At 42.8% G+C, this 15,821-nt stretch overlaps 1 protein-coding gene across 4 annotated transcripts in view; it reads right to left on the reverse strand.

Moving 5' to 3' along the window:
- Positions 1-15,821, reverse strand: part of BOC (BOC cell adhesion associated, oncogene regulated) — a 218,035-nt gene that overhangs the window by 159,426 nt on the left and 42,788 nt on the right. The gene's annotated exons all lie outside the window — the stretch shown is intronic.

Genomic DNA, 15,821 nt, shown 5'->3' on the forward strand with positions numbered 1-15,821 from the left:
CACAGAGCACTAGTTGCCCTGAGAGCACAGAACCTTGTGCACATGCATGCAGTGTGCTCTCCCCAATTAATGCACAAGTTTTGTGCAGGTCCTATTTGCACACCAAGTTTCATTAATTTTTGATATCCCGCAAATTGTGTAACAGCTAAGCGGCTTACATAAAATATAGGTACAAATAATTAAAACAACAAAATAGTTATAAAACAATATACTGCACAGGAGGATAAGGGAAGAAATATAATTTATAATAGAAAAGCATAGGGGAAGGATAACACATGAGGTTTAGGGATGGTCTTATATGCTTCGTCTGGTGAGACTGATATTGCAGATTATAAGAACTGATGCTTATAAAAAAGCATCAGAAAATAGAAAAGTTTTGAGATCTTTCTTAAAAATTTCAAGAGAAGTCTGAAGTTACTAGGAAGAGCGTTCCATAATTTGCCTACTGCATTAGTAAAAACTGGTTATTACATTTGAATTAGAAACCATGTGTTCAGCATTAGCTTGTGGCTCTAATGCAAACTTTCTTTATTAGCCTCTGGCTGTTCCCTGTCTCATGCATTCAACTGCTTTCTGTTCCCTGTATTCTAAAAGTATGTGAAGTGTGTGTGGGGGGGTAGATTAGGAAGGGATGTCCAGCTTTCACTGCATCTTTCTCTCTCTCAAACCCTGTTTTTATTTGCTGAGTACAGTGTTGACAGACTGCTCCATTATGGTATGGGACAAGAAAGTACTTTCACTTAACCCCACCACCAGCATCACAGCAAAAAACAAACAAAAAAAAACTTGAATTTGTTATAATGCTGAGATTTCTTTTATTACACCTATATAAGAATTCCCCAACAGTGCTGCGATGCATGCAAAGATCCTGAATTCACACAAGCATCATATCCCTGTTCTTAATGCCAATTTAAGGACTAGTCAATACACAAAAATTGTTTTTCCCCTTTTGAGGGTGTCGGTGGTTAGGTTGCAGTGCTACCTACCTTTCTGGGTTTATATTGGGGAATTTTTGTGTATTGACTGTTTTGATAGTCCCCTTTTGGGTTTTTGATATTGTGTGAAAATTTAAGGACTAGAGCAGTATTTCTCAACTCGGTCCTGGAGTACCCCCTTGCCAGTCGGGTTTTAAGGATATCCACAATGAATATGCATGAAAGAAATTTGCATATAATGGAGGCAGTGTATGCAAATTAAATTTATGCATATTCTTTGTGGGTATCCTGAAAACCCGACTGGCAAGGGGGTACTCCAGGACCGAGTTGAGAAACAATGGACTAGACTGTTAGCAATACACAGCAGGGACTGTCTTTCTGTGCCTGTTCAGGCCGTATACACCTGACAGTGCTATCAATTGCTTAACTCCAACCTAAAGGGCCTTAAGAAAAATTTGGCTGAGGATCTTCTACTGCTGAGAGGGAGTCAAATGTCCCCTCCCTCTCAAAACCTTACATATAGTAGGAAGTAAACACAGCACATTGAAGGACTAGTAGGGCTACCATATGGCTCCAAAAAAAGGACGGTTTTACTTCCGTTGAAAGAAATGAAAGTAAAACCCAGATATCTCAATCCTTCTTCTTTTTTCTGGAGCTATATGGTAACCCTAGAGCAGGGGTAGGGAACTCCGGTCCTCGAGGGCCGTATTCCAGTCGAGTTTTCAGGATTTTTACAATGAATATGCATTGAAAGCAGTGCATGCAAATAGATCTCATGCATATTCATTGGGGAAATCCTGAAATCCCGACTGGAATATGGCTCTCGAGGACCGGAGTTCCCTATCCCTGCCCTAGAGGAGTAGCCTAATGGTTGGAAATACAGGCTAAGAACCAGGGAAACTAGGCTTCAAATCCCAAGACAAGCCTCCAGGTCTGGAGTAAGTCAAACAACCCTGTATTGCCTTAGGTACAAACAGATTGTGAGCCCTCCAGGAACAAGGAAATATCTATTGGAACTCACCTAGATCTACTACTGAACACATGAGCTAAACCCAAAACACCAGCAGATTCTACATAGGTTGCTCAACATTGGCCATGGATTTCGTGGAAGCCATTTTTTCACTACAGAGACTGCCGGGCAGGAGCATAAAGGGATCGCTCCTGCCCTGCCTCACCGCTAGACCACCAGGGACCTAAGGTAGACCTGCAGGGGGACCGGGAGGGGAGGGGCAGGCTAGTTAGCTAGTTGCACAAGTCTCACAAAGGTTGACATGGGATCTCGCGGCAGCCATTTTTTTTTAACTACGGAGACCGAAGGGCAGGAGCATAAAGGGATCGTTCCTGTCCTGCCTGCAGGGGGACCGGGAGGGGAGAGAAAGGGTGGGGCAGGCTTTTTAGCTAGATGCACATAGTCACCGTGAGGGAGGAAGGGAGGGAGAGACTGATGTAAGCTCTGGCTCCCCGCACCACTGGACTACCAGGGCAGTACTGGAGGCTCGCAGAGGGTATGGGATGGGGGCTGGCTCAAATATAAACCAAGACCCCCATTTTCAGGCCATTTTTTGGCCCAAAAATCTTGGTTTATTTTCAAATATATATGGTACTAGGAATTAATCAATAACCGTAGTTGAGGCACTTAAAAGACAATAATTAGGAGTTATGTGTGATCTGCTTTATGATCAACTCTATAAAAAGCATGCCTAAATCTTATTGAGTGCACTGTGCAACTCAAAAGGGACATTCCCAGAATCTAGGCACAATGTTATTTATGTACCCAACTTCAAATTAGTTGTTCACCAACATTTGCCCTCGATTTCAGCACCCAGTTATTTATGTATGGTACTTATAGTATATGCCATTTGAACTAAAGCATCTCACAATAAAACATCCATAATAACAGAAACAAACAAAATCCCCTATCCCCTCAAAACTTTATAACCCCATAAACAAGACAAATACTGTACAGCTCAATTCAAACAAACAAAACAGAAGCAGTAGCCCTTATGAACATGAAAATGCACATGAAAATAAATAAGTTTTCAAAAACTTTTTAAAATTGCTGTGGAGAGGTACAAAAGCAGACATATTCCGGCAAGTTGTTCCACAGATGTGGACCCGCAATGGAGCAGGCCCAGGATATTGTTATCAGCACAAAGGATCTGGCTGCTGCAGATGTCAAATCTCGAACTGGTTCATGTCACTGAATTAAGGCCTGCAAACAAGCAGAAGCTAACAAAAACAGACACTGGAAAATCTGCACAAGGATCTTAAACTGTATTCGAGAGGCCAATGCAGTTGGTACAGTTTTGGTGAAATGTGATCAAACCAACCCCATCTCTAGCTAAGCTAGTGTTCTGTAAAGGGTGCGCCACACAGAGGGCCCTTTGCGGAATACTAGTTTAGCGCGGATCTTCCCATTTCCTAACTTTGGCCCCCATTTCCTGAATTCCGCCCCATGCTTTGTGAGTATGTGGTGCAGTGGTTAGAGCTACAGCCTTGGCACCCTGAAGTTGTGGGTTTAAATCCTGCACTGCTCCTTGTGACCCTGGGCAAGTCACCAATCCTCATTGTCTCAGGTACATTAGATAGAGTGGGAGCCCGCCAGGACAGTTAGGGAATAATGCTTGAGTACCTGAATAATTTGTAATCCGCATAGAATTGTAGGATATGCAAAATATAAAAAAAAAAAAAAAAAAACCAACACACACAACATACCTCCAGGTACCTTTTAACAGTATTTCTGCATTGACTTCCAACATCTTAAAATGCAATCCAACTCAGTGGTCAAAGAAGCACATGATCATATCATCTCCCACTGCCAGGGCCACATTTCATCAAAAGAACCACAAAATCATGTGGCTCTTTTATGCACTCTGGCCTCAGTAGAAGATGACTTGGGTCATTAAATTTAATAAAAGGCGACACCTGCAGGCATAGGGGCTATTAGGAAAGTATACAGTTAGGTAGGTTGTGGGTGAGTTTTGGAGGGTTCACCATACAATGTAAGAGAGATATAATGAGTTGTGGTACCTGGGAACTTATGTGAAGGTCATTGCAGTACCCCCTGGGGTGCCTAACAGCTCTGTGAAGTCAGTCTACTACAAATGCTGGCCACTCCTACATTCCAATGATTGATTTTTGCTTGTTTTTTATTTGGATGGGGGGGGTCAAAAATGGTTCAAAAAGATAGATGCACTGAGGAGAAACACATCTAGCAAACGGCCTTTTTTCTGGTTTGAAAATGGTCATTTTCTCTACTGGATTTTTGGACGTTTTTCCCCAAAACATCCAAAATCAGATTTAGAGGTCATATTAAAAATGTCACTCCACATTTTCAGAAGTTAATCACTGTACTTTTTTTTAATTTATTTATTTGTAAGAGTGAAATTCATTAAAACGATGCTTAAATCTTGCATCCAGGGGGAAAGACCTTGATGAAGCAGGTCCTTTGATGTTAACAGGATATTTTATCTAAATAAGGAAGCATAACTGCTTACCCCAGCTGCCACAAATAACATGAAGGTGTGCATCATATAAGGTCTTGTTAGGATATGGGGAGAGACAGGCCCAGATCATATAAAAGCAGTCAAGTTGGTCAGAATGGGGGATCGAAAGGGAAGGGCTCAAAGAGGAGATCTTGGGTAGGGGATCAGAGGGACTGGGCCCCAATTTGGAAGTGGGATAGAGTCTGTGGCTCAGATATGAGGTAGTGGTGGCTGGGGGACCCCACCCGTACCTCTGAAGAGCTTTCCATTGCTTCTCCCCCTGGAAGAGGAATGACAAGGTGTGGAAACAGTGTAGTGTCAATACAGTTTACAGGTTGGTCTAATGTTTGTTACAGTTTGGCAGTCACCGGAGCATTTTACAAGTCTGCTGATGGAAGGTGTTGAGTGACAAGGTCCTTGGCAACTCACCAGTTGCTTATGTGCCAGGTCGTCTGCTTGAGGATCCAGAGACCCCACCAGTCCATGCCAGCTCAGTAGGCCCTAGCTCTTACATGACAGGGCTCAGAACTGGGTAGCATGAACGATCTTTGTAAGCAGCAATTTCTATGCGCCAAGAGGCTACTTAGCTAGAACATGGTGTTTATTCTCTTAAGGCCACTAGTTGGTGATCAAGTTATTAATACTGTATATTTTAAGCAACCTCATGTGCTCAAGTGAGGTATTATTGTCAATAAACAAAGCTGCAGTCATGTTAATTCTTCCAAATTATGTGGTGTGAATCATTTTATTTGTTTATTGTCTGATATGAATAATGGGTGTTCAGGAGTTGCGTGAGTGTGGAGGGAGGGTGACAGGTGAGAGAGTAAGTTTAGTTTCCAATACTATTAGACACACTGGATGCTTCAGAGTACCTGACCAAACCTAGCTCTACATCAGTGGTCTCAAACTTGCGGCCCGGGGGCCACATGCGGCCCGCCAGGTACTATTTTGAGGCCCTCGATATGTTTATCATAATCACAAAAGTAAAATAAAATAGTTTCTTGATCAAATGTCTCTTTAGCTATAAATTACAATATTATTATTAAGACTTAGCCAAAAGGAAAGATTTATGAACTATAAAGAGTTTTACCTCATGCAAAATTGTCATTTCTTTAATAAGACATTAGCTATTTTTTCTGAGGCCCTCCAAGTACCTACAAATCCAAAATGTGACCCTGCAAAGGGTTTGAATTTGAGACTACTGCTCTACATCAATAGTCCACTCCCACAAACTTTATGAAATACACTCCTTTACCACAGGGGTTTTTAACAAGTGGAGCCCAGTGGGAAGAGATCAAAAGGGGTATGGAGAAGGGCCTTGAAATCTGAGGCAATTTAGTGAAATTTCTAGGCAGAATGAAGCAGTTATTAGGACAGTTATTGGTAGTGTAACTGTATACTACTGTAATTTTAGCGACACTGGCAATTAGAACAGTTAGAGGTACGTATGTAGCTGTCAGTAGTCACTAGTGGACATGTGTTTTAGGAAGGGAGTGTGAGGATCTCTTTAATCATTTAAAGAGATGCAGGAACCAAAAAAGTTAAGAATTCCTGCTCTACAATATAAAGGATGCATCTGTACTGTGGGGAAGATGCTCAAAACTTTAACGTGGTTGCTAAACCGGTTCCCGCCGGCTTAGCACTCATGTATTTTAGGGATAGATTATAACAGCTTACCGTGGTATTTTCTGAGCTTCCTAGCAGTCTCTGACTCTGCCAAGCAAATGTATTAAAACGAGTTAATTAATATTTAAAAGAGCACTCTGGTAGATTCTCTATTATTGCTGAGTGATTCCCTAACCTCACTGTCCTACATTTGCGAGCAAAATTATCAAGCAGGTCTGAGTTGTCCTAGTCTTACTTTCTGGTCAGTGCCTGAGCGCTGTTTGGCTTAGGAATTGACAGGAAAGCAAGGCTTGACACCTCAGACCTGCCAGAAAATGTTGTCGCCGTCAACTCACCCACTGCCCTGGCAGCAGGAGGGATGCCCACTTCTTCCCACCGCCAAGTAGCCACTCAGCACCCTCCCCCCCACGGCAGTGGGAGGGATGCCCACTTCCTCCCGCCGCTGCCGTAATAACCCCGATGATCCCCCGTGACCTTGTTTATGAAGGCTGGCCGAAGGGATGCCTCCTACCTCCGACCAGCAGGCCCTGCCTTCAAAATGGTGGGCCTTCCCCTCCCCAGTGCATCCTGGGATGTACCGGGGAGGGGCCTGAGGCTCTGATTGGCCCAGGTTCCTTAAGGCCCCTACTATGGGAGGGGCCTTAGGTGTCTAGGCCAATCAGAGAGGGGGTTGCTTTACGGTAGCAGTGGGAGGGAGTGGGAATCCCTCCTGCCGATCTGGAGTCTTTTTATATCTATTTTTTTTATTTGAAAGTTTATTCTGCACATGTGCCAATTGCCATCACCAGCGATCGGCACATGCACATTTAGGGACACTCCGCAAACCTCATTTGCATGCACGATTTTTAAAAATGCCTCACCTTTTTGAAATTGTTATAGTAGCGGCCTCAACAGCAGCCCGTCGGATTTTACCATGAATATTTGAGAATATTCCCCACAGTACTAGTCCTGGGAGGAGTATAAGATGTATAAGAAGCAGAGACACCTTGTTGTCACAACTAGCAATCTACTTGAGGAACAGCTGTACTCAACGCTCAGTCCCAGTGCAGAATCCTAAAAATTCAGTCAACCAGGCTACACTGGCAATGGCAGGCTAAATTTAAATCCATGATGATGTCTTGCGGTCTTGCCCGTGTCACACAGGGCTAACCTCAAATCTCTTCTTCCAAGACTCTTTCTCCCGCATGCTATAACTTAGCACCTAAATTTAAGCACCATTTCTGTGCACTTTAATTTACAGAATACCAAGGGGGTGTTCATAGAGGAGGGGCATGGGTGTGACCAATATTTGCATGCGTAATAAGTTCCGTGCTGATATGCTTGCTATTGACATGGCGCAAGTGGGCGCACCTAAATGTTGGATCCTGTAATAGCATCCTAGCACCCAAATGCTGTTGTTACATTAGTGCTCACTTTGCTGCTTCTCTGCACCTAAATTATGGCACTCCGTAATAGATTGCCCCCTTTATGCTTAAATCTTGATGCAACCAAGGTCCCATTGATCCCAGATGGTTTGAAAACTCCAAGAGGTGTCCCTGTCATTAGATAAATCATTTACTCAGGCTTTGGTAGTGTTAGGTCTTAAGAGGCGCTGAAGCTTTGCGCACAGACTACACAAAGCTACAAAAGAATTCTCAGACAACTCTTAAATAAATAAATCCAGAGAGCCCTCCCTCCTTCCTCCACACTTCACACTTACTCCCTTTGACTTTCCTGCAAAAACAGCCCGGAGGGAAGCAAGAGGCTCACTGCATGTATCAGTCCCTAGTAGGTTCAGTAAGAAAAAAAGAAAAATCTATCAGGGCTAAAACACTACGGTTCCCTAACACCAGCACATAGAAAACAGAAAAATTAAGGCAGATAAAGATCATATGGTCTATCTAGTCTGCCCAATCATGCTGTCCACTATCCCCTCCCTCTCCCTTAGAGGTCCAACTTACTTGTCCCAAGTTGTCTTGAATTTAGATACACTCTTTATCTCCTCCCCCCCCCCCCCCCCCCACCGGTATTTACCACCCTTTCTGTGAAAAAGTATTTTCTGGAGGTTACATTTGAATCCATCCCCTTTCACCTTCATCCTATGCCCCCTTATGCCAGAGCTTCCTCTCAACTGAGACTCACCTCATGCGCATTTATGCCACATAGGTATTTAAAGATCTCCATCATATCTCCCCTCTCCCACTTTTCTTCCAAAGTATACAAACTGAGATCTTTAAATCTGTGGCCATGAGTCTTATGCTAAAGACCATGGACCATTTTAGTAGCCTTCCTCTGGACTGACTCCATCCTGTTTATTTATTTCTAAAATTTCTAGACCGCCTAAAACTAAGCGGTTAACAATTAAAAATATTCATAACAATTCATAAACAATACATTTACAAAATGCATTCAAATTACATTGCAATTACATGGTAATTTCATCCTCCTAAAATAATGACACAAACTCAATGAATTTACACAGTAGCCATCCCATTAAATGAAGTGCAATAACCACATTTTAGAATTCTTATTAAATATGGCTCCCAAATAATTTTTTTCAAAAAGCCTCCACAAACAGTTGTGTCTTTAACATCTTTCTAAATTGTAAACAGTCAGAACAGGTCCTCAGGATACCAAGGAGGGAATTCCAAAATTTTACCCCTGCTACAGACATTGCCACTCTGGACTTAGCATACCGGACAGTTTTCTCCGTCATGGAAGTTAATCTCATAGTACCACCAGACCTTAAATTCCTTCTCAGCTGATACACCTCCCATAGAGATTGAAGGTTCAAAGGAACAGATCCATATAAACTCTGATGTATCACCGATAACATTTTATAACAAACCCTTTGTGACAGTGCAGCTGTTTTAGCACAGGGGTTGTATGTCCTCGCAATAGAGTTCCTTAATTGCTGCAACGCCTTATATCTAATCTTGGTCACACCTAAGTAAAGCATATTATAGTAATCTAGGCGTGTCAAAATCAATGCCTGTGCCACCGATCGAAAGTCGTACGGCAATGGCATTGGCTTCAGCTGATAAAGTGTCCGTAACTGCGAGTACCCACCCTGGATAATCCTGAAGGCCTGTCTTCTCATTGAAAGAGTGTAAATTTAAGCAGACACCTAAGATCACCATCTCCCTTCTAACCTGCAAGTTCATTCCTTGGACCTGGATTTCAGTTAGAAGATTTTCCACATCATCCTCACTCACTAACGTTACCACAGACTTCCCAATATTCGATTGTAACCCATGTTCATCCATCCACTCATTCACAGTACTCAGATACTTATTCACATCTTTCCTAACTTCCAACATTCCACTCTCAATGGGGAAGAAAAAAAAATATTGTCTGCATAAAAATCAATAATGCACTCCTAGTTCTCAAAATCTTTTTCCTAGCGTATCCAGATATAAATTAAATAACAGAGCTGATAGGGCAGATCCTTTGGGCACTCCTTTTTTTACATCCTTTACATCCAATACCATCTGTCCATTCCTCAGTGCAAACGACCTTCCTAACAAGTAAATTGAGAACCAGGATAATACCTCTCCAATTCCCAGTTTATATCTTTTTGAAGGCGTCTCCAGAATTGTACACAATACACTTCTCCCTCCAAATTCGCGGTTTCAGTATCCGCGGATTTGATTATTCACGATTTTTTTTTTTTTTTAATTTTTAAATAAAGCTGAATTCCAGACCTTCCCGGCTCCCTCCCAGCATCTCAGACCTTACCTAGTGGTCTAGTGGGCTTTCGGGACAGGAGCGATCTTCCTACGCTCCTGCCCTGTGCAGATCACTCATAGGAAATGGCTGCCGTGACCTCCCGTCATAGTCTCGAGAGACTATGGGAACTCACGGCAGCCATTTCCTAAGAGTGATCTGCAAGGGGCAGGAGCGTAGGAAAATCGCTCCTGCCCCGAAAGCCCGCTAGACCACAAGGTAAGGTTAGAGAGGGAGGCGGGGGTGGGTCAGAGCCGCTCCAAAATTTGCAAATTTTCAACATTCGCAGGCCGGCTCTGCCCCTAACCCCCGCGAATACTGAGGGAGAAGTGTATTATACATGAGGTCTCACTAGAGTCTTATACAGGGGAATCAATATCTCTTTTTTCCTACAAACCAAAGATAAGGGTTCAAAATTCTTAAGGGACTCTTAAGGGAAGGAAATGTTTGGCGGAGTGAGACTGCGAGAGCGTGACGATGGTCTCTTTGGCAACCTATGGTTTGTACATATAATAATAATAAACCATAAACCAGGGGTGTCCAACCTGTGGCCTGAGGGCCGCATGCAGCCCCGTGAAGTATTTTGTTTGGCCCCGGTCGAGGGTGATGCAGTGTTTTCCTCTGCTGCCCCCGGGTGTTTACCGTCTTACCGGCTCCCTCCTCTGTCTTGCTGCAGTGTTTGCGCATTTGTGCGGCCCCAGAAACATTTTTTTCAGCCAATGCAGTCCAGGGAAGCCAAAAGATTGGACACCCCTGCCATAAACCATATAAGCACTTTGGTTGGAGGGCTGAGCATTTCACATAAAATTATATTAAGAATCTTCTTAACGTTTTCTATAATTGAAGAATTTTGTACCCTGTGATTAGTGCGATACAAAGTATTAATAACAAACACACAACATGAGTTCACAGATTAGCACGTCTAATACCCAACAGATACAATAAACAGTATAGATAAAGAATTAGCTTTTAGAACAGAGAGTCACATAGATCTGGCTAATGAATTATGCTGGTTTCTAGGGACTCGTAAAGGATTGTTCTAACCTATCCCATTCATAGGAAAGTCCTACTGTGTCAAGCTTCCCAAGGGCTGTCCCAACATGTTAGTAATTTAAAACAAATATGCCAGCAATCTAAAAAGCTGCCCATATTTGGTCATCTTATCTTGGGTTGTGTCTCATTATTGCTCAGGCGTACTTGTATCAAGAGCATCTTCCACAGCAGTATTTGATTATTAGTTAAGTATTGCTGAAAATATTTGAAGGCAGTACCTCTCAAGTTGTATTGCACAAGCTGTCCTCTGGCTTTGCATTGTTAAAAAAAAAAAAAAAAGCTCTGCATTCAGTTTGTGAGATCAGACAGCTGCACTGAAGTATTTTACAGATTTCTGAACTGATCCAAACACTTGAAATCAACTATTTCCATGCCTTTACTATATTTTTAATGCAGTCTTCCATATTAGTTCTGTTTCAACTGTTTATTAAGGGCTCCTTTTACTAAGCTGCGATAGCGTTTTTAGCGCATGCTAAACCTGCGCTATGTGGCTAGAATTAACGCCAGCTCAATGCTGGCATTAGCCTCTAGCGTGCGCTAAAACCGCTAGTGCAGCTTAGTAAAAGGGGGGATATGATCAAAACTTTCAAAATACTGAAAGGAATCGACAAAATAGAGCAGGAAAAAAAATTATTTACAATGTCCAAGGTGACACGGACAAGAGGACATGGACTGAAGCTGAAGGTGGACAAGTCCAGGACAAATATCAGGAAGTTCTGCTTCATGCAACGAGGGTGGACACCTGGAATGCTCTCCCAGAGGAGGTTATTGCGGAATCCACCGTTCTAGGATTTAAAAGCAAACTAGATGCGCATCTCCTTACGAGAGGCATAGAGGGATATGGGTGACTAAAATTACGCCAGGTGTACACTTGGCTGGGCCTCCGCGTGTGCGGATCGCTGGACTTGATGGACCGAAGGTCTGAACAGGAGATGGCAGTTCTTATGTTCTTATGTATATAAAAGCACTTATGGTATCTATAATAATAAAATGCTAAGCGCGCATGCGCACTCTCGCCGCGTGCTCCCTGAGATCTGATCTGTCGGGATGTGGCCGGCAGAGTGCACATGCGCGCTAAGGCAAAGGCGGTGTGGAGCGGAGGATGTCAGGAGGAGGGCTTGCCGGCTCCGGCCTGACTCACAGCAGGTAACACGCCGCAACTCCCCCCCCTCCCCAGTGCTGACCCTACCCAGCACACCCGAAACCCCCGTTGACCCTCCCAGCACACCCGAAACCCCCGTTGACCCTCCCAGCCACACCTCCCACCGCTAGACGGCTGAAAAACCTCCCGGCTTCAGTAGCACAGTAAACACGCTGCTTAGGGCCTTCTACTGGCCTGATTTCCTCTGCCGCGTCCCTGATGACATCATCAGAGATGCAGCAGAGGAAATTAGGGCAGTAGAAGGCCCGAAGCAGCATGTTTACTGTGCTGCTGGAGCCAGGAGGTTTGTCAGCCATCTAGCGGTGGGAGAGTCGGCTGGGAGAGTCAACGGGGGTTTCGGGTGTGCCGGGTAGGTTCGGCACCTGGGGGGGGGGTTAAATGGAAACATGGGAAGGAGGCAGGCAGGCTGGCTTCGGGGTGGGGGGTAAATTGAAACATGCTGCTCTGATGAGAATGAGGCAGGCTGGCTTCGGGGTGGGGGTGGGGGTGGGGTTAAATTGAAACATGCTGCTCTGATGGGAAGGAGGCAGACAGGCTGGCTTCAGGGTGGGGGGGTAAATTGAAACATGCTGCTCTGATGGGAAGGAGGCAGGCAGGCTGGCTTCGGGGTGGGGGGTTAAATTTAAGCATGCTGCTCAGAGGGATGGGAGGCAGGCTGCCATGGGGGTGGGGAGGGGGGTTTAAATGGAAATATGCTGCTCTGAGGGATGGGAAGGAGGCAGGCCGGCTGGCTTTAGGGGGGTGGGGTCCTTAGGGGGATGGGAGGTGGCACTGGTGTGGGGGCAAAGTCTGGAAGATAGTGATGGGGACACGGGAAGGAGGCACTAGGGGCACTGATGACATAGAAAGGAGGCACTTGGGCACTAAGGACCCAGTACGCAGGCACTGGGGCACTATGGGCATTATGGACACCGGAAGGAGGTACTGGGGGCACTAAGGACATAGGAAGAAACACAGACAGAAAAAATGACAGACAGACAGGCAGTGTCCAAGGAGAGAGAGAGAGACAAAGAAAAAAAAACCCAGACACACATCTACTCTAGCACCCGTTAATGTAACAGGCTTAAAGACTAGTATTCTATAAATGAAGACTAGTATTCTATAAATGAAACCATGAGTATTTTCTCCACTCTCCCATTCCCACCCTTTTTCCCTAAACCTAGATGCGCCTTTGGAATTTCAAAGTTGACAGCATCGTGTGAATTTATTTAAAGATCTTTTATATAAGATTCCAATGGTCCCCAAATCTCTTTAAATTTCTTGGAATCACCTAATTCCTCTGCTAATATTTTCTCATACCGATAGAACAAAACAAAGAGTGTCCCACCAAAAAGATAAATTTAGTCAATCCCATTGTTTCCAATTCCTCATAATCATTTGTAAGGCAACTCCAGTCATAATTAGGAGACTATCCTTATTTTTTTAAGTGAGTATTTAGTCATGAATGAGGTTCCAAACAATAATTCTGCAAGATAGCGGTATGGGTACCTCTAGAATAAAAATTATCTTATTCCATATAGACTTCCAGGTGGCCAATATTAAGGGGCAATGAAATAAAAGGAGATCGAAGGTACCTACTTCCAAATGACAATGCCAGCACTTGTTAGACTGTGTTTTATCAATTTTTTGCAATTTCACTGGGGTCCAAGGAATGCTGTATAATAAAAAAATACATAGATTGTTTCATGGAAGCTGAGGCTGTGCACTGTACTTTACGCTTCCAAAGTTGGGGGCCATTGAGTTGCTGAGATATTATATTGCATCTCTAAGCTCCAAATGTCACAGAGTCCTGTTTTGGGGTTTTTAGGTAAGTGTTCTTGTAATACTTAGTACCATGTAGAGGCATGATGCCCTTGAAAATCTATTTGGAAGCATAAAATTGGCAAGGTATGTTGTTCTGTCAATGATCGCCATTGAGGAATTCCTTTTTGGATCACTTGCTTTAGCTGTAATCATTTAAAAGATTGTGTGTTTGATAACCCAAATGAGCAGGATGCCAGATCACCTTGGGAACATACATATTGTAATGTTCTGATACCACCTTTACCCAGTCTTTCCAGAAAATTTTTGATTTTGCTATTATAAATTTTGAGTTTAACCAAAGTGATTGACATTTTGTCTTATTAACCAGTATTGATAATTTAGCATCCAAGGACCTTAAGGTCATCCATGTTCCCGCCACTTGAGCGCCCCCTGCAAACCTCTTGAAATATTCACCGGCACAAGCAGCATTTTCCACCTGCTGCTCACACTGGCCTTGGCTCCCTTCTGACGTCACGTCCTGTTCCACAACCAGGAAGTGACGTCAGAAGGGAGCCGAGGCCAGCACGAGCAGCAAGTGGAAGATGCAGCTCATGCCAGAGAATGTTTAAGAAAGTATGTGGGGGGACAGACAGGAGGAGAGACGCCGGCGCCCCTGCAAAGATGGCATCCAGGGTATTCCACCCCGCCCCCTTACTATGCCACTGAACTGGACAAATAGGGGTTAGTTAATTTCTCTTAGAGGGAATGATAAAACAGAGGTAGGAATTAAAAGAAGCCTCGTAAATCAAGTTTATCAAGTTTATTATAACATTTGATTAATCGCTTATTCCGAATTCTAAGCGATATACAAAGTGATAAAATTACAAAATATAGAAAGACAAACATAAAAGAGATGTACTATAACTACTAATACATTGTAGTAAATAAAATTATAAACATAAACGACAAGTTTCATAACTACTAATACATAATAAATTAAATTACACGTACATTAATAAAAACATAGGGAAAACTCGGGATGAAATACAATCTAATTATAAAAGTAGAACATTTAAGGTTAAAAACAATAGGAAGGAGAATAAAAAACAATCAAAGTAGTTAAAATGGATTAAGAGCCAAAAGCAGTTCAATTAAGCATTGAATGCATCTTGAAAAAGAAGACTCTTTAGTTTGCTCTTAAATTTTTCAAGATTCTTTTCATCTCTCAGATGAATTGGAAGAGAATTCCAGGATTGGGGAGCTGTAACAGAAAAAATAGTCTGCCGCCGCGTATTAATAACTTTAAGAGAAGGGACGACCAACAAATTTTGGTCACTTGATCTCAAGCGTCTAGGTGATGTATATGGAATTAAAACCCTATAAATAAATGCTGGGGTTTTAAATACCAAAGATTTAAAAGTAAGGAGGCATAGTTTATACATAATGCGGTGAACAACAGGAAGCCAATGAGCTTTCTCAAGTAAGGGAGTGACGTGATCAAATTTTTTGGCTTTCTTAATGAGTTTGATTGAGGCATTCTGGATGATTTGCAGACGTCTAATTTCCTTTTGAGACAGTCCTTTGAACAGAGCATTACAGTAGTCAATTTTAGAAATAACTAGAGAGTGAACTAGAATATTTAGAGATTTTGAACATAAGAATTTAGATATAGAACGAAATTGACGGAGTCTATAAAAAGTTGTTTTGACAACATGACTAATATGGTCATGATAAGATAATTTCTCATCAAAAATAATTCCCAAAATCCTGATTTTATGAACTAAATTCAAAGAGATGCCCTTAATAGTAATCGGGGAAGAAAGTTTAAGACAATCTTTCCAAGGAAAGAGCATAATGTTTGTTTTTTCAATGTTAAGGGCTAATCTGTTTGTGTCAAGCCATTGGAGAATTTGCTCAAGTTTTCCAGTTATGGATAAAATTTCACAAGAATTATTGGGATCAAGAGGGTGTAATAATTGAATGTCATCTGCGTAAGCAAATACGGAGAAGCCAATAGATTGACAGAGTGTCATGAGGGGCGCAAGGAAGATATTGAAAAGAAGAGGAGAAAGAATAGATCCCTGCGGAATGCCATAGGGTGCAGAAAAACTA

This window comes from Geotrypetes seraphini, chromosome 4 (genome assembly GCF_902459505.1).
Source record: "Geotrypetes seraphini chromosome 4, aGeoSer1.1, whole genome shotgun sequence".
Classification (NCBI taxonomy): domain Eukaryota; kingdom Metazoa; phylum Chordata; class Amphibia; order Gymnophiona; family Dermophiidae; genus Geotrypetes; species Geotrypetes seraphini.